Source organism: Haliotis rufescens, unplaced genomic scaffold (assembly GCF_023055435.1).
Source record: "Haliotis rufescens isolate VD_foot unplaced genomic scaffold, xgHalRufe1.0.p SCAF_15, whole genome shotgun sequence".
Classification (NCBI taxonomy): domain Eukaryota; kingdom Metazoa; phylum Mollusca; class Gastropoda; order Lepetellida; family Haliotidae; genus Haliotis; species Haliotis rufescens.
In genome coordinates, this window is record NW_025963835.1 from 9,202 (window position 1) to 28,770 (window position 19,569).

Below are 19,569 nucleotides of genomic sequence, written 5' to 3' on the forward strand. Positions count from 1 at the left end.
TTTTCCCAGCAATGACAGTGACCGTCCCCATTACTATACCGTTATCCCCAATCGATTGCTCTCATTTGCTTCAATCTCAATTCAAACTTCTGGTCATTTTTCTGAACGCTGGAGGGTCAGGGGTGTGTGGACATTATATCATAACATCCCTAGTGGCCGAGCACGACCCCGAGGAGGTCACTGGCGACAGCGGTAGTCTCCCAGTCTCCAATCATAAACCGTCTCTAAGTTCGATCACTGATCAGTCTGCGAATCAGCGTAAAGCCGTGAAGGGTGGGATTTCCTGATACCTGGGAGACTGTTATCGTGCCTGACTTTCCATGAAACGTGATCACAACCAGATTCGCGGCTGTAAAGCTAATATTTGACCCGTGTATTGTGGTCCTAGGATTATGCTGAGGAGGAATATAGCACCAAGTTGAGAAAGCTAGACTTCGGAGTTGGAAGTCATTCGTTTTATAAGTTGAGAGTTTTACCTCTAGGGTTTCCCGCCTCTAAGTAACAGGCTCTGGCGTGGCCACGTGACTTGCCTCTCGCAGCAGACGTCGCCCAACTGAGGCAGACGACAATTCCTAGTGGGACGTGAGTGATTGAAGAAGGTCGGTTTAGGCTTACTTGGATGGGCTTTCAAAGAGAAAGTGTTCCGGGCAGTATCTTACTTCAAAAAGTTATGAGTTATGTGGTCTCAAAGTTTCTGGATGTTTAATTGACGACGTCTGGACAACATTAGCGGCACAAATAGGATTCAAGGTGAGTTTAGCTCTAAACCTGGTAGGCCCTACTTCATGATTAAGACCTGCACCTTTGAAGAATTACCCCAACAAGGCATGATGAGTGCGAACCGTCTCATTCCTTTTCTATGTCAACACAAATGATTATACAACCGTTTTCATTTATACAAGTAGGTCAGATGCGCAATTAGTGTCTGTAATTGCAATCATATGAAACCATTAGAACAATCACAAGCAGGGTCCTGGCGGAAAGGCGAACAACACTTTTTACGCAGAACCCCGTTGTGTAAAAATACCTTGGATGACTAGAATAATAGATACAATTTTGGAGTTATTATTTCAACTTTTGAAATGCATTGTTTGTAAGTTTCTACCTTGTCACATATCAAGTCCTATAACGGTTTTTAACACTTGGTTGCATCGCTGATTTTCAGGGATCCATTAATAAAATTTTCCTAACTATTTTGCCCTTTACACCCATTGGAATTTCTTTCGGCAGAGGACCGAGACAAAAGTTCTCTAGTTCTATGTTTACAGAGGCGGAATTCTGTAATTTGGGTTTAAAATAAATGTATGGAACTTGAAGTAAGTATATTTCCTTTGTGGTTAAACCATGCTCTCATTACGTATTCGTTGCCGTCGTTGTCGGCGCTGGTGCCGTCGTTAGTGGTTGATGCCGTCACAGCAGACCTCTATTTACCATGGCGATAAAATGAATTACATTCAAATGCTTTTTGCAGTTCGAATCAGTTCACGGTTCCATTAAGCGTATTTGTAATACATTAAGCTAATTGCCAGCGCTACAATGCGACCGGTGTGGGAGCAGGTGTTACTGTTATATTTCGTGACGATTGTTTCAACGTGGATCAAGACATGAGTACGATGTTGTTAGTTGTTGTTTCACAGCTATTGATACAATATCATGAATTGTTCGGGTAATGAATAGTCCTTCAGAAGTAATCCCATGTAAGCTGGAGGCACTTCATTAAGGGGAAAACAACTCGGATTTCGTGAACGTTATTTCTATGTTTGAACAATCATAGTTATTTCGATATTTGAACAAGCAGTTAGTTCTATATTTTTTCAATCGCGATTATTGAAATTTTAAATTTACCACTTCCAAATGTCATAATTATGCAGTAATTTTAGAAAAGAAAGTGATAAATTATTTTTTTTAATTAAAAAATAAGGAAAAATACACAAATTTAAGTTTTTAATCTGACTTTGAATTATGCAGAAAATAGTTATCATTACAAATACGGAATTGTGCACTGTGTCCGGGGTCATGACACGGTCATGCATATTTGCATCTTAATGCCATGATATTTCGACGGCACTGATTTGCAATAAAAATTAATCCTAATCTGTTTTACGTCGGTCCCTTCAAAATGGAGCCGTCGGCGCACTAATTACGCTATTGATTGCCAAATCCTTACATCAAACATCCAAAACATTTCTGAATAAGATGGAAAATCGACTTCTACTCGTCTGACGAACGCTGTGCGAACGTGTAAAAATATTCACCATTTCAGCTGTGCCATAATAGACCAACAACTGGTATCAATCCACAGCCATGTTTATCAGTAAACAATATCAATTTATTTGAGTAATTGAACATAATGAAACTACGTTTAGCATCAACAGTTATAATTTGTCCTTCAGTATTGAACACTGAAGAGCTGCAATTTAAAAGATGAAGTTATATCATTTTTCACTTAATGATACCGCACGAAACAATCGGTAAAGCAATGTAAATATTGGCGAAGCTGCTGTCAGAATTACGTGTGTCCTGATTTGCCAACGACAAGCACGCAATCATACGATGACCCCTTTTAAATAGAGGATGCATGGCCAGTTGTAGTTTCTGGACTCGATAGCGAATGCAAAGTAGCACCATACGAAGCGTTATTGAGAATCGTTAAATTACTCATCCAAAAAGTTGGTTCAATTAATCATTGGGAGCGGTTGATTGTAACATGCATCGTGAAGGAGACAATGTCGGTTTATTCAGTTTGATGTTCCAGTCGCCAGTGTTTTTTCAGTGAAAACTGGAGTTGTATGTCTCGATAATATGGTATTGTTTTGATGGGTCCGTGTACTTGTTTCTAATTTGATTACCATGTATTGCAATCACACAAACTTTCATCTTTGGTCGTTGTCCTTAGACGTGTATTTAGGTCATTGTTCGATGAGGGAGAATCAAAGTGAGATTTGATCTCTCGTCCAAAAGCAACATTAACGCCACTTCCGTTTCGACTGTGATTTCCGTGAATGAGTAGGGCTTCTGTAAACGATATTCACCTTACGTAAATCTGATGAGGTAATCCTGGGTTGGATGGATGGTATAAAAAACAGTTTCCAAAGGATCATATACACACATGGTGGTCTGTGTTTTACGGTGACTATGGTGCGTAGGGTCCATGATGGAACCGGTCTCACATAAATCAGATGTTTTACTCCGATGTTTTACTCCGATGTTTTACTCCGATGCGATGTCTTTCTGTGTGAAGATCTGACAAACCACTGCATTGGATGTCGCGTCGTGTGAACTTTCTAAACAACCAATCAGCGTCGAGACTTCTGCATTCTCGGTACAAATGAGCGAAGCATTTGGAGTAATATATTTGTATTATCTATTTCGAAAACGACAATGAACGGACAGTTCCGAATGGCAAATAATAAAGGCTGTGCGATAATATCGTGTCGACAGGTTTTCACTTGATTATCTGGTTTGTTTACAGAAAGCCGTCGCTTAGCAGGACTGCTGCTGTGCGGGGTCGGGCAACAAACACTTACTTTTTTTATGCAAATTGTGTGTGTGGCGCTGACAGAGTAGGGCATTGCTTGTATTTTTTTACCAACACCTGGTGTCGTCACTGATTTTCAGTGATTCATTCATAGACTTTTCACCACTATTTTTCCTTTTACACCCAATGGACAATCGTAATTGTAGGGGTAGAAACTAAAATATTTAGTCCACTAGTCCTTATAATGATAACATATAGCAAAACCCTTAAAAATGGCAAATTTCTACTAATCCTTATGATACCTTAACTATTGGCTAGTTGGGCAAGGACTACAGGACTAGTGCCAATTTCTAACGCTGAATTGTTGTTCTCTGGCGTTGACGTTTTATATCCATACATTGTCGTTTCTGATGGCTAGGACATCAACTTCCTAAAGAGTACCATCGAGAAAATGTATGCTCTCTGTAGATAAATTCGACTTTTCCAAATCGAGGTGGTTAAAAGGTGAAACCAGAGTAAAAAATATGATTTCGGATGCAAACTAAAAGTGCTATTCACGGAAGTGAATACGCTTATTCTTTAAGCAGCCTGTCCGTCATACTGGTAGGTAGGAAGACAGGTACCAAACACTACCCCGCGTGCCATCGTAGCGCTAAGATGATTGCAGCTCCTATAGTTTAGCATTGACTTATGGCAGCCGTAAGACCGCCTCCGTGGTCTAGTGGTAGAGCGCCCGCCCGGAGAGCGGAAGGTCCGGGGTTCGATCCCCGGCCGCGTCATACCAAAAGACGTTAAAAGATGGTACTTGTTGTTACCCTGTCTGGCGCTAAGGGGTTAAAGCAAGGACTGGTCGGCTCGGAGTCAGTATACTTTGTCTGAGTGGGGTATTCATGTTAAACTGCGGCATGGTATCTCAGTGGGCTAGCACTATAAATCAGTCCGGTCTAGTACAAGCGGCCACACACACGTGCATGCACGTCGCTATATAAGTGCAATAATCTTGGACGCGACGTTAAACCCAATTTCACCTCACCTATGGCAGTCGTAGCGCTAATACCACCTCGTGGGCCAGTTAATAGAAGTGCAGTTAAACGTCCCTACATCTAAATAATTTTGTCTAAATGTGAGTATATGTTTTTGATGTTAACGCTATCGTAAGCGGTATTTGAATCCAAAGGGTCAGATTTATGCAGTATTTGAATTAAAAGTGTCAATTTTATCAAATATTTGAATCAAAACGACCAGGGGGACAGAAACACCCCGGACGCAGATCGTGGACGTTTATACAGCTTCATCATGCTAACAAACGAAGGATCATGTGGCGCCAGCCTGTTTCCGAAACTACAATCAGCAGGTCCTGGAGGGAAACGGAGATAACTCAGTAGTGCGTGTTTTAATTCTTTTCACAATGGCTTTGGTTGTAAGTTAAAACAGTCGTACAGTGGTAGAGAAGTAATGTAAAATGTCGGATTAGTAAAAACGGAATTCCATAAAAATATTTTAAGAACGTTTTACGTCTTAGTGCACGCGTTTCTTGGCTTCTTAGGTTGTCAAATTAGCATGGTGTCAAATGCATGCTCGGGGTCAGAATACGTTACCCGTGAGATGTTGGGGGTGAACAGATCCGAAATACCCTATGTTCGTCATAAGAGACTATTAATGAGGATTGGTTGGCCACAATGTGCGATCTGTCTGATTGTGTGTAATCGTACTCCGGCGGCCATGAACGTTACTCATTCTATCAACCACTGTGGTATTGCTGAACCCGTGAAGATCCGGGTTAGAACTGGTCTTTAGCAACCCATGCTTGTCAGTGAGTCAGTGAGTGAGTATGGCTTTACGCCGCTTTTAGCAATATTCCAGCAATATCACGGCGGGGGACACCAGAAATGGGCTTCACACATTGTACCCATATCAGGAATTGAATCCGGGTCTCCGGCGTGACGAGCGAACGCTTTAACCACAAGGCTTCCCGACCGCCCCGCTTGTCGAAAAACACGACTAACGGGATCGGGTTGTCAGGCTCACTGACTTGGTTGATGCATGTCGACGTATCCCAATTGAGTGGATCGATGCTCATGATATCTGTTCGAGACTCGTTTGTTAACAAACCGCCGTCATAGAATATTGCCGAGTGCGGCGTTTAACCACAAAGATATTGCTGTAATATAGAAACAAACCGACAGCGGCGTAAAATAATATGCCATCAATCTTGTTTTCATTGGAAGAAACACTAAGATAATTCTTGTCCTTGACAACAATAACTTCCCGACCATGAAATGTCTGTACTCAGTCGACTCCTCGAGTTATTTAAACTTCAGTACATTGTATCTATGCTTGCATGTAAGTCCAACGAACGCCTGATTGCCAGGCCGTGAGCAATCCACACTTAAGTATCATTGCCCGTGCTATTGACATGGCGCTCAGAAACAACAGAAGCTGTTCTCATAAAACCGCAATATTGATCGACACCGATATTCCCATTTCCCCAATTTTCATTGTCCTAAGGCACTACCGTTTGGAGTTAAAGTAGATATGGCACCTACGGCCATATATCCGAGATTGTAAGCTCTGGCAATCCAGCTCTGAAACAGCCCATCGACGTCCTTACACACGGGTTAATTGTTGTACGATATGAACAAACCCATCAACGTACAGTATCAATGAAACTTTTCACTTTTATTGAGAACGACAATCGACATTGATTTGGCTTTGCTGGTCGAAGAGCGTCGTTGTCATTGTTCTTGAGGGTTTGTCGCCACCCTCTCATCGTGAACACGGGTATTTTTAGTTTATATCAATAGTTGGTACAGTTTTCCGTAGCTATGCATTATATATTCTAATAGAGGCGTGTTATAACGTGTGGTTGCATGTTGTATTTGTGTTTAATTATCAACCAAGTGTATGAGGGCAAAATAAAGTACACCGAGGTATTTTATGACATTGAAAAATGAAACAACTGTTGTTAAGTTTGATTATTTTAACCATCACTAATTCCTGCAACAGTTTGTAAAAAGTAATCTGTTTCTGGGTAATTTTGTAGAAATAAATTGGTTCAATGAAGACTGAGGTAAAAAATGAATTTGCAACCACATGACCCCTACCATGTTTTGAAATGTAAATTTCTGCCGAAAAACGTAAATTTGTTGAGTTTCAAAGATAATATGTCTAACTGAGTGAGTTAGTATGGTTTTACGCCGCTTTTAACATATTCCAGCAATATCACGGCGGGGGACACCAGAAATGGGCTTAACACATTGTACCCATATCGGGAATCGAACCCGGGTCTTTGGGGTGACCAGCGAACGCTTTAACGACTAGGCTACCCGACCGTCCCTTGATATGTCTAAGATACCCATCAGCAGTTATGTATTAAGCGATTTATTAATTTTCAAAAGTTTTATTTCACATTATATATATAAAAAAATAAACCATGTAGAAGTATTCTTTGAGTGCTGACTAAGCGCCAGTACAGCTCATTTCTTTTTATATAATATCGCTAACTAAAGATATTTTCATTTGAAAATCAAACAAAATCAGCTGAGAGTTATAGATTCTTTTGCTCCTCATTTTAGGTTTCTAGGTTTCATACAGTTAATGTGTCATAGATTTAAATATTAACACTCTCCCGTCTCATTATATTGACCATGTCTATCTGTTGTAGGTTTATCTGTTGTAAATTTATAAATTACCTTCTTTTCTTGTTTGAATGATGACTAGAACATTCCTGTTGCCCTATGGTACGGTCATATAACACGCCGGGCAAAACAAAGTATACACTTGGATTTGCATACAACATTACAAAGGTGTTCAAAGCATTACTAGACTGACTACAGACACCGAAACACTGCAAACTTCAGGTCCAAACACATCTGTGATACCCGCATCAAATACATCAACCGACAACCATTTCTTATTTGTTTCACTTGTAGCCCCTTTCAAACAATGATTCATGCTTTCTTTTGCCCAGCAGTTTAGAACGTGTCTGCGTCTCTCATAGATGTGTTGAGTTATGATAAGACAGTTGTCCTTTTATGACTACATAGTGGGACACGGGTGGCCCAGTCGTCTAAGAAGCCGCAATTCGATATGGAGAGTTGTGTCTCTTGGACCCGCCAGTAAACCTATGGTTGTGAGTTCGAATCCCGGTTTGTCCCAGATTATGTTTGTGGTTGTCAGCACCATACCCGTGATCGTGAGTTTCACCGAAGTGGTAAACGTCTGAGACCTGCATCACTTCGGGCTCTCCTCCCACATTAAGCTGACACGCCGTGATATAACTGGAATACTGTTAAAAGCGGCGCTAAACCCAACTCACTCACTCACTTACTTAGTTTAAAGACCGCCTTCGTGGTCTAGTGGTAGAGCGTCCGCCCGGAGAGCGTAAGGTCCGGGTTCGATCCCCTGCCGCGTCATACCAAAAGACGTTAAAAGATGGTACTTGCTGTTACCCTGTCTGGCGCTCGGCATAAAGGGGCTCAAACAAGGACTGGTCGGAGTCAGTATACTGTATCTGAGTGGGATTAAAATGCGACACGGTATCTCAGTGAGCTAGCACTATAAATCTGCATCAGTCCTGACTAGTACACGCACGCAAACACACAGAGTGGGCTAGCACTATAAAACCGGCATCAGTCCGGACTAGTACGAGCAGCCACACACATACACACATACACACAAACACGTGCATGCAGGTCGCTATATAAGTGCAATAATTTTGGACGCGACGTTAAACCCAATTTCACCTCACCTCACTTTGTTTAAAATATATGAAAGTGTCAGATAATAACGATAATCCTACGAACCATAAAACTACAATCCACTGTAAGGACGGACTGTGTCCATTTGTTGCGGCATTCATCCCGAGTGAATTCTTTTTGTGAATGTGTGAGTTAAAAGCCACTTTCCACTTGTGACATTGTCATGTGCTGTTGTGATTACACGATGAGTACATCCTGTAATGAGGGCACGACTGCAGACCAGCAATAACTCCCCATCATTAGGATACCTATATTTACTAAGTCCCGTCTGTACAAGAAACAGCAATGTGAACGCAGGGGGTACTGAGAATTAAACAGGGAAATACACCCAGGCTACATTATTAATAACATAACAAGAAACAGCAATGTGAACGCAGGGGGTACTAAGAATTAAACAGGGAAATACAACCAGCCTACATTATTGTTCAAGTCTCACCGGGTGTACAAAACACATAATTATTCATATGCCACAATGATGTCCATTTGCCATCCAAATTATGTTAAATAACATATTATTAATATAAAAGGTAATAAACACTCGTACCATCTCATTTAATATACAAATGATAAAATATCACAATCCTACAATCATCATTTTCAGCATCAGCTCACACATGCATGTGCTGTAATGAAATGTACGCATATTTGATACCCGTTATACCACGCTCACACAATTAATAGAATATATAGCATCTGTAGAACAGTCAACACATATAAGCCTTGGATATCCTCACACTTATACGTGTGCTTTGTGGTGATTTAATCCTATCATGGCTGATTAGATTATTTTACATCTTTGGGTGAGGTTGGTGATTACGTGACAGTATTCTGTTATGTTGGGTTACAGCACAACTGGTGGACTTATGATTATGGTAAACATATCGTGCCTAAGCCTTAACATAAGGCTTGTTCCCTTGTTCCTCACCAAGGCAATGATACCCTTAAGTTTGACATTTGGCGTTTGATTGATTGCAGCAGTAATCCCTTTTTCTTACTAGCCCTACTACATGGCCAGGCCAAACTACAGCCTTCGCCTGCTAATATACACACAGTATGATAGCGTGTATTTGAAATTTCGTTTAAAATGTTCATTAAGGGATTAAGAGACCGAACTTTAAATATTCGTCACAGGAAGATCCCAACCCTCTAGGACACGATAATGTCAAGTCCCTAATCTGCGACAATGAAATTTCGCAAAGTAGATACAATTTTATGAATATCAACTTCTTAATATGCTATTAAAACTAGTAGAAGTCCATAAAATTGTGTCCGCTTCGTCAACCGTCAACTCCTGATAAATGCATATCAAACACTGACAAAAAGTGAAAAAGACTTAAGACCGACAAAATAAACCGGTATATGGTGTATATCAGTCATTTTCTACTGTACTCTTTTGCCGCTTTGAAACTTCTTAACCACTTTCGTTAATGTATTCTCACCTATATATCATTGAACGACTGTCACGCCATGATCCGCCATTTTGAAAATGGCGTTACGTTTTGCAATAAAGTGGCACTCTTGGAATGCTGTCAATTTTTTTCAGATAACGTTTACATTTATCTGCAACAATAAGTCCACGTGAGTACACTCACATAGGATAACCACCCTTCCAGCTTGATATTTGTGCTATTTCGACTATTATTATTCATAACTAAAACTGAGGGAAGGCGTATCCGAGACAATAGCATTAGTAGGACACAGACAGGATCAGAAATAGAAATCGTTAGGAAATGTATTCGTAGATTAATATTTCATGGGAACATTTGTATCCAAATGAAGTGAGTGATTTGGGGTTCAGCGTCTGTTCAGTCATATCACAGCTTTCCGTCAGCTTAATGTGGGAGGCAAGACTGTAGAGGCGCAGGTCGTAGACACTTTCAACCCGCGGTATCGTAGAACTGTTGTCTAAATGCCGTAAATATTTTATTCTGAACTGGCATGTGGCAACAATGAAAAGGTAAGTGTTTTACAAGGAACTACATATAAGAATATAAAAAAGCGACAAAATCCCTTCCATGTCGAATAGAAATCTCATAAGTACGATTCCGACAATATCATGAGCATGTGTTTATGAATCACTATCAAATAGGCATGATACCAAGTGTTCGCGAATAGGTTAAACGTATATACCCCTTATACAAGAGTGTTGTGTGTGTGTTTGCGTGTGTGTGCGTGCGTGTATGCATGCATGGGTGCGCGTGTGTGTATGATGGTGTCTGGTGGTATGTGTGTGTGATGGCGTGTGTGTCTTTGTGTGATGGCATATGTGTGATGGCGTGTGTGAATGTGTGATGGTGTGTGTGTGATGACGACGTATGTGTGATGGCATGTATGTATGTGCGTGATGGCGTGTGTGTGTGCGATGGCGTGTGTTTATGGGATGGTATGTATGATGGTATGTGTGTGATGGCGTGTGTGTATGTGTGATTGCGTGTGTGAATGTGTGATGGCGTGTGTGTCTGATGGTATGGGTGTGATGACGTATGTGTGATGGCGCGTGTGTATGTGCGTGATGGCGTATGTGTATGTGTGATAGTATGTGTGTGATGGCGTGTGTGAATGTGTGATGGCGTGTGTGAATGTGTGTTGGTGTGTGAATGTGTGATTGTAAGAGCAACGATCCATACCGTCTGGGTACTTTGACACACACTAAGTCCTCGGTTGCTAGGGACCAATTCTAACCAGGAATCCCCACTTGTACCTAATTTAGTCGCCTCTTACGACTAGCAGGAGGATGCTGAAGACACATTCTACCTCCTGGGTCCCCACGAAGTGTCCAAACATGAAATTAATACAATTGGGATACAAGTGACAAGCAACCAGCCAAGTCACCAGCCTGACCAATTGATCCATTTGGTCACCTACATAAGCATTAGCGCTTTAGACCTATTTTCTTCCCCGGAGTCACCACGAATAATATTCCATATAAACAAATGAATCCCATTGGATGATGATGTGGGCAGTCCCCTGTGTAGCACGAGGAAATATTTATATTGTTTTCAGTAACGATTGGTGAAATTGCCTTGGAGCAAGTGTAAATGCTTCATATTAATCATTAACAGAATTGTCTTTTACGTTTTTCTGAATAATAACAATAATAATAATATTAATTATAATAATAATAATAATAATAATAATAATAATAATAATAATAACCACTATCAAATAGTATGGATACCAGTTCCCCCGGCCCCATCGGTGGCACCCGTCACAAACACATGCAAAGGCAAGTCAATTGTTCAACTGTTCACGGGAACATATGGTAGGGAATTGCATCGGACCTTATTTTTGTCACTGATGCGTCAAGTTTGGAAATGTTCTCCACATGTCTACCATAAAACCTTTTGAAAGATTCTCTGAGTCCTTGGATGTTGTAACCTTGATCAAACAACTCCTGAGCAAGAGTCATATGACACTCTTTGAAATATTGGTGGAATGAGCGTGCTAGATTGTATCTCAACAGTTGTTGGGCATGCCAGCTCTGGATTGTCTGGTCAAGACTCTACTGTTTAAAGCCAACGTCGTATTGGTAGGAGTTCTGCTCCGCGGCGTCAGGCAGCAAACACTCACATTTTATGCAAATTGTGTGAGTTGCGGGTGCTACCGGTAGAACGGGACAGGCTTGGGTGGTCACTGGTTTCAGTGATCCATCCATATAATTTACACCGCTATTTTGCTTTTAACGCCCAATGGAATCTGTTTTGTTAGATAATCGAGACTGATTATTCTCTGACGTTAACGTTTTTATTGCAACTACATGCACGAATCATCCAGAGAGCAAACCTCAGAGGACATGCTTCTTAGTGCTATCACGCTTGCCTGGGCATATGAGCCCTAAAAGCCGAATAAAGTTTTTTTCAAGAGACCAAATTTGCAATGCAAATGTAATATTGACTTTATGAAAGGAACGTTCACGCGGAATCCAAAGCATATAAATATTCTATGAATGTAAATATGACAATAAGAAAAAAAATGACTTTAAATATTTATATTGATTGTTGGAGACTGTGTACCAAGTTCCATTGGGAACCTTAATAGTCAAATATGAACAACAATTCCTCCGTGGAAAAGGGTTCAAACAGTGCCCAGTGGACATAGTTTCACAATTATCTCCAATTATTAAGCACAACAGATATTTCGATTTGTTCTCAAGCAGCCAAGAGCGTTGTACGCTGGGGCCAATATATCGACATGCTGCAGGGGCTGATCGTGCAAAGTGTAGAGCTTCTAGAAAGCCGTTTCTGTGTAACAACTGTGACTGTAGGTACAAACGAGATCAATAAAAATCAGGTAATGCATGTTGTGAAATTTGACAACTTGGTTACCATAGTAACGTCATGACTAGTGGCATCTATGGAAACAACAGAACATGTTAGATGAAGATTGGGATACTTTAGCAGGGTTCTGGAATCTGGCGCCAGAGCATTTGGTATGGTGCATTTGTAAATGAAGTGAGCTCTTTTGAATCTAAATTTACATGTTTCTATTGTGTTATTGTTTCAAGACAAACAGAGCATGTGTACTTAAGGTTTATGGCTCAAGTTATGTAGTCATATGATATCAATAATGCTTTGTGCTGTGGAGGAATATATAAGCCGGTTACTATAGAAGCGCTGACCAAAAACGTCAGGGTGTATTTGTATTGAGACTCCTATCAAATATTAGTATTAGTATTGTTCAGCGTCAGGCAAATCCACAATATTCTGTTTGAATATATTGCAATCGATATTGTTTTATGTCATTTACATTAGAATTAGTCAACGTAATATAATTATCGATACATTGATTACTTTACGTTATATTGCATATTAATGATACATTGCACGATTTGAAAGATTTTGTCGATAAACGTTTGAGGTCTAACTCGTGATTAACAGATACTTGACGTTTCTGCGCACACAAACGCGATAAAAAACATTGATTAATGTGAAATGTTAGTCCATTCGACTGACGGTTTCATTCGAGGCAAAGAAATCGTTTTAAAAAACAATATTATGTGATTACAAAAAAACCCACAATTTATTATGCAACAAAGCGAAATGTCCACAGAAGATTCTAAAAACTACACCCGAGCATAAAACAGCATTGCATATTAGTCAACTGCAGTGCAGTCCTGTTTTCACTAACTCCAGTATCTCGAATTACCTTTTACGTCGATTTAACCTGATGCTCCCAGCACGATCCGTATCTGAATCACGAGTCTTATTCTGTTTTCCTCGAACTACTGCTCAAAACAAGCTACGGAACACCCACAATTGGATGGATGTGTGTTATAATACCCACCTGTCACGACAGCTTAACTATTGTCATGGGAACAAAGCGGGTGGTCTTTAACTTGTTTTGAGTAGTATAACTTTGGTGTTCCCTGGGACATAAATTGACGCGATTTCGTTGCATGGTTTATGTACCAGTATGAAAGACTTCACATTTTGACACCACAATGTTGAATGACACAACAACACCTTGCGTCCCACGGTTGATAATGCTTAAACGATCTTAACCCGTGAAATCATCACATTGGCTTTTATGCTGACTAATCCATCAAAGTGCGTGGTTACTATTGCTTGTAATGGCATTATCGATGACTCAGCAGGTGATCGACTTCAAAGGGTTTGATTACCCGGCGTACATCGACAGGACCATGGAGTCAGAGGTTATGTCAAAGGTCAGAGATTCGCCGATTTTGGCATAAATGAAATATTACGAGGACGATTTGTTCTTATGCAGTCAGTGACTTCATTATCCTCATCTTCTATCACTCAGTCCCTAATATTGGCAATGTTCAGAGACGAAACTTCATATATTTTCGCATCACAACTACGGATTTTCGCATCCACCAACGCGGTATATTGTCAAAGACTTAAGGCTTTATGTTCCCGTTAACTCGTATGTCGAACTACGGATATCTCGATATATGTCAAGTGTCACCACGACCGTTTAGTAATTTTCCATGCGTCATCACAAAGATATAAAATGTATAGGTTTGTTCCTTCTACTTTGATTAATCTGTGAGAGACAACGGAAGAGGAAGAGTAAGAACCCTTTTTGGCGCACGGGAAATGTTTGAAATATTGGCATAAAATTATCAGACATTTTCAAATTGTTGACATTTATCCTTTTTTCCTTCTTACATTTGCAAGTTTTCGACTTCTGTCATGGTCAAAATACACAAATGTCTAAAATGAGAGAAATGGGCAGATTCTTAGGACTCGAAATGATAATGTGACCCAAGATGAATTAAGTAATGTATACTTATGGACACCAGCTTGGGGCATAGATGTGCTCATGTTCAAAAATTAGAAAAAAACGACCCATGGAAACATCCAAAATATGTCTTTTTTACATATTTTATCCATACCTATTTATTAAGTGATGGCATACGTTCCAAACCTGCATTTGTTGAAATGAACAATGTTTAGCTCTCGTTCATATGAACATATCAAAAGCTTTCCCAAGTTCACAAGTTCTAAAAGGCTTGCTCAATTTTTAAATTATGCAGAACCTGTGAGCCAAAACGAGCCCTTATCCGACCTTGTCCTTTGAATAGTTCTAATTCAATTCTGATTGCATATTGATTGTATCTTGTGAATAGCGTTTGATAATGATTCAAAAACACATGCTCCTGATATAGTCGGAATCGTAAATCGACTGTTATTTACGTTTATGTATTATTACAGCAACATCTTGGCGTTATGTTTGTTTATTATTACAACATCTCCATCTGTGTGTTACGTTTGTTTATTATTACAACATCTCCATCTGGGCGTTACGTTTGTTTATTATTACAACATCTCCATCTGTGTGTTACGTTTGTTTATTATTACAACATCTCCATCTGGGCGTTACGTTTGTTTATTATTACAACATCTCCATCTGTGTGTTACGTTTCTTTATTATTACAACATCTCCATCTGTGTGTTACGTTTGTTTATTATTACAACATCTCCATCTGTGTGTTACGTTTCTTTATTATTACAGCATCTCCATCTTGGCGTTACATTTGTTTACTGTTACAGCATCGCCATCTGAGCGTTACGTTTGTGTATTATTACAGTGTCTCCATTTGGGCGTTACGTTTGTTTATTATTACAGCATCTCCATCTTGGCGTTACGTTTATTATAACAGTGTCTCCATCTGAGTGTTACGTTTGTTTACTGTTACATCATCTCCATCTGAGCGTTACGTTTGTTTATTATTACAGTGTCTCCATTTTGGCGTTACGTTTGTTTATTATTACATCACCCCAATCTGAGGGTTACGTTTGTTTACTGTTACAGCGTCTCCACCTGATCTTGTAGAACTGACGCAGATGTATGACTTTCGCGAACACCTTTGCGATTTTCAGTTATCCAATCACAGAAGTGTTACCTCTATTTTGCCTCTTACGCCCGATGAATTTGTTTCGGTATTCAATGCCGTTGACATTGTATATTTATGTCTATACATCTACGTTAAAGCAACAAAAGAGATTGATGAACACGCACAATATTGCCATTTAGTATTAACATATGTGGTAAATAATGACGGTCTGAGGACTAAAATTGCTTTCCGGAAGTCGGTCTCGCTATGTTAAAAATGTGGGAATAATATTTCCGATGTCACTAAATCCCGAGTATACGTGTGGCTACATATCGTGGATAAGGTGTGACATTTGACTATGGTCATACGCTTCTGATACAAATCCACATTCCAATCTAATCCAACATTGGTCATTTTTAAGACAAGCCACATTTATTCGGACCCCAGGTATTGGGAAACCTCGCGTACCGGACGATATTTAGGTAAAACAAAATATATACTACATGTACATAAAATGCTTCTATCCGGAAATCCGGTTTCCGGATCCTGACAGTAAATTTCAAATACCAACAGTCCATATACACCACTGTACATTATACAGGCAATATAGGATATTTACTAATTTGACGCTCACCTTTTCGCGAACACAAGTATCATCACCATTTGATAGTGTTTCATAACCACATGGTCATGATATCGGAACCGTACACTCGATTCTGGTTTTAGCAGCGATTTTCCTGCATTATGGCAGGACATGCTTCCCTTTTCGCGAACATCACATCATTGATATTCACCGCCACTTTGCCTTTAACGCCCAATGGAGTCTGTCTCGGTGGATAATCGAGACTGGTTATTCTCTGGCCTTGATGTTTTATATTTATAAATATGGAAAGTGTCTTGTCGCTTTGATAAAATTGAGCGTATCCTGCCCCACTGATGACATCTGTCACAAACACATTCAAAGGCATGTCAATTGTTCACCTGAAAAAAAACACGGGATCAAGTAAAAATAGGGTATTGCGTCGGACATAATTTTGGTCACTATGAAACTTTATGGCAGCTTTGCCGAAGCCTTGAATGTTACATTCATAAAGCTTGCATACACTTTGGTCGTAGATTGCGTGTCAAGCAATAACTGAGTTTTGCCGTTCTGCAGTTGAAATGCTTGTGTAAACCTTCTACCGATTGTATCATAAAATGAGAGTATTGACATTTTTGCGAATATGGTATGATACACATCCCCTCTTGACAAACGCCATTTATCCACAGGACTACAATGTTTCGATTCGATTTTGCTATTTTAATTAGAGATTTTGATTGCATGTTAGCGTTTTCCCATTTACTACGACTATGAGTGCGTATGCCTCAGAGACTCTCAAAATCCCATCTCTGAGTGAGACATGAGACAATCATTATGTTGTCTATTCTGGGTTGTATCTTAAAATATCGGTATATGCAGTTTCAGGAAAATGTTTTTAAAATGAGCCAACCACCATTAGGACATTTTAAACACAATCGATTTCAAAACGACGTCATCGCTTTGTGTATGATCTATACCTCAGAACAATGGTATAACGATGAATGACCGCACAATGCACGGTAAAATAAGCAATCATCTTATATCGTTGGAAATAATGTCATCCCAAACAGAAACGCCCCCTCGTCATATTGTCATAGCTGTTTTAACAGTTTTTCTCTCATTCTTTGAAACTGCAATTTCACATTACTTACAATTATGTAGTATTCAGTGACGAAAATTATTTCAAACAGTAATACTGCAATTGGAAGTGGTTTTTTAATTTATGGAACACTACAAACACGAAAACGTCGTTTTTTCCTCCTTATGGCCCTTAGACGTATTTTCGATGGTTTTAAAACGACGCCCCATTGGATATTTGTCGCTGTCAATCAAGGTATTGCTCTTCTTTTTCGGGTAGGATCAGGTGGTAGGTTAGAGGCGCATGCGTGTTATAGTCTCAGATTCAACCAATCTCATTAGTCCTATTGCGGTTGACGTCAGACCGACCTTTCGCGGACTTTGACCGAACAATGAATTGACTGACAAGAAGTCGACATCAGCCAATCAGGAGGCAGCTTTCTCATGCTTTACGGCAATAGTTTCATAATGGCGATTACACTTTGAAATTCTGACAAATTCTCGATTAAAAAATTTGAAACCTAAACAAAGAAACTTTTTGGAATGGCTAAAAGATGGCCTAGATTGTATGAATTCAGTCCTAAAGACCGTAACTGTCGTTCGGAATACCCCTTCGAGGTTGCATGATTAGAAATCACATTCCGACTGTCACTTTCCTGATCTGGTAAGCGACGCTCTGATTGGTCGGATGAAAGGTCGCTCTGACGTAACCTGTAATGGGATGTCCTCAGATCTTTGTTTCGCGGTAGCGATACCTAAGACCTGCTTTTAATGAGATTGAGGTTCCATTAAAATATAGCCCACCTTCGTGGTCTGGTAGTAGAGCGTCTGCCCAGAGAGCGGAAGGTCGGAGGTTCGATTTCTGCCCGCGCCATACCAAAAGACCTTAAACGATGGTACTTGTTGTTACTCTGTCTAGCGCAGGACATTAAGGGGACAACACTAAGACAGGAGCGCCCGGGAGTCAGTATACTGTGTCTAAGCGGGGTATCCATGATAAAAGACCGAATTGGTATTCAGTGGGCTGGCACTATAAAACCGGCATTAGGACTAGTACTACACCACACACACACACACACACACACACACACACACACACACACACACACACACACACACACATACACACACGCACACACGCACACGCGCGCGCGCACGCGCACACACACACACACACACACACACACACACACACACACACACACACACACACACTGTGCACGCTTTGTAGTGAAGGTAACGTGGAAGGTGAAAACCACTTTTTGATGATTTGTGACCAATATAAAACACTGCGTGAGAAGTACATGTCTGATTTATCTACATCATAGCCTACACGTAACGAATTCAGTGTGCCTTTAGCATCAACGGACACTAATTAGGTGATACAGCTGGCTGTATATATTTACCATGCAAATTGCTTTCAGAGAGATCCATGTTGACTGTGATTATGTTTAATGTTATTCATATTATATGTCGACTAGCCACCTGTATGGACATCGGCCGCGGGCCAACATGCTTCGTGAATAAAGAATAATTCTATGTGCATAAATCTTGAACTCATCCCTACCCATCACACTCCAACCCGCCCTACCCCACCCCACCCCCACCCAACCCTAACCCAACCCCACTCACTCACTCACTCACTCATTTCACGAGTGTGGCGTCATAAAAACATGACGTCAGTAATTATTTGCCTGTATTGTACTGTTTGTTTCACGAGTGTGGCGTCATATAAACATGACGTCAGTAATTATTTGCCTGTATTGTACTGTTTGTTTCACGAGTGTGGCGTCATATAAACATGACGTCAGTAATTATTTGCCTGTATTGTACTGTTTGTTTCACAAGTGTGGCGTCATATAAACATGACGTCAGTAATTATTTGCCTGTATTGTACTGTTTGTTTCACAAGTGTGGCGTCATATAAACATGACGTCAGTAATTATTTGCCTGTATTGTACTGTTTGTTTCACAAGTGTGGCGTCATATAAACATGACGTCAGTAATTATTTGCCTGTATTGTACTGTTTGTTTCACGAGTGTGGCGTCATATAAACATGACGTCAGTAATTATTTGCCTGTATTGTACTGTATGTTTCAACAAATCAGTAAATGAGCTATCGTGTGACTGGATTATTTTTTTCTGGTCCATCGTTGGATTGCCGGGTTTGATTACATGCGTCCGTCGCATGACAGGAGTAGTGAGTGAGTGAGTGAGTGAGTGAGTATGGTTTTACGCAGCTGTTAGCAATATTCCAGCAATAATACGGCTGTGGACACAAGAAATGGGCTTCACACGTTGTAGTCATTTTAGGAATCGAACCCGGGTCTTCGGCGTGATGGTGATCCTTGCCGTAGTATCGCTGGAATATTG

General features: G+C 40.2%; 1 protein-coding gene across 1 annotated transcript in view; it reads left to right on the plus strand.

Moving 5' to 3' along the window:
* The first annotated feature begins 240 nt into the window (after window positions 1–240).
* LOC124142096 (sodium-dependent dopamine transporter-like) overlaps window positions 241–19,569 on the plus strand; it is a 72,374-nt gene continuing 53,045 nt past the window's right edge. Inside the window, exon 1 of the mRNA XM_046510373.2 lies at window positions 241–750. The gene's annotated coding sequence lies outside the window, so the exon portion shown is untranslated. The remainder of the gene's footprint in view (window positions 751–19,569) is intronic.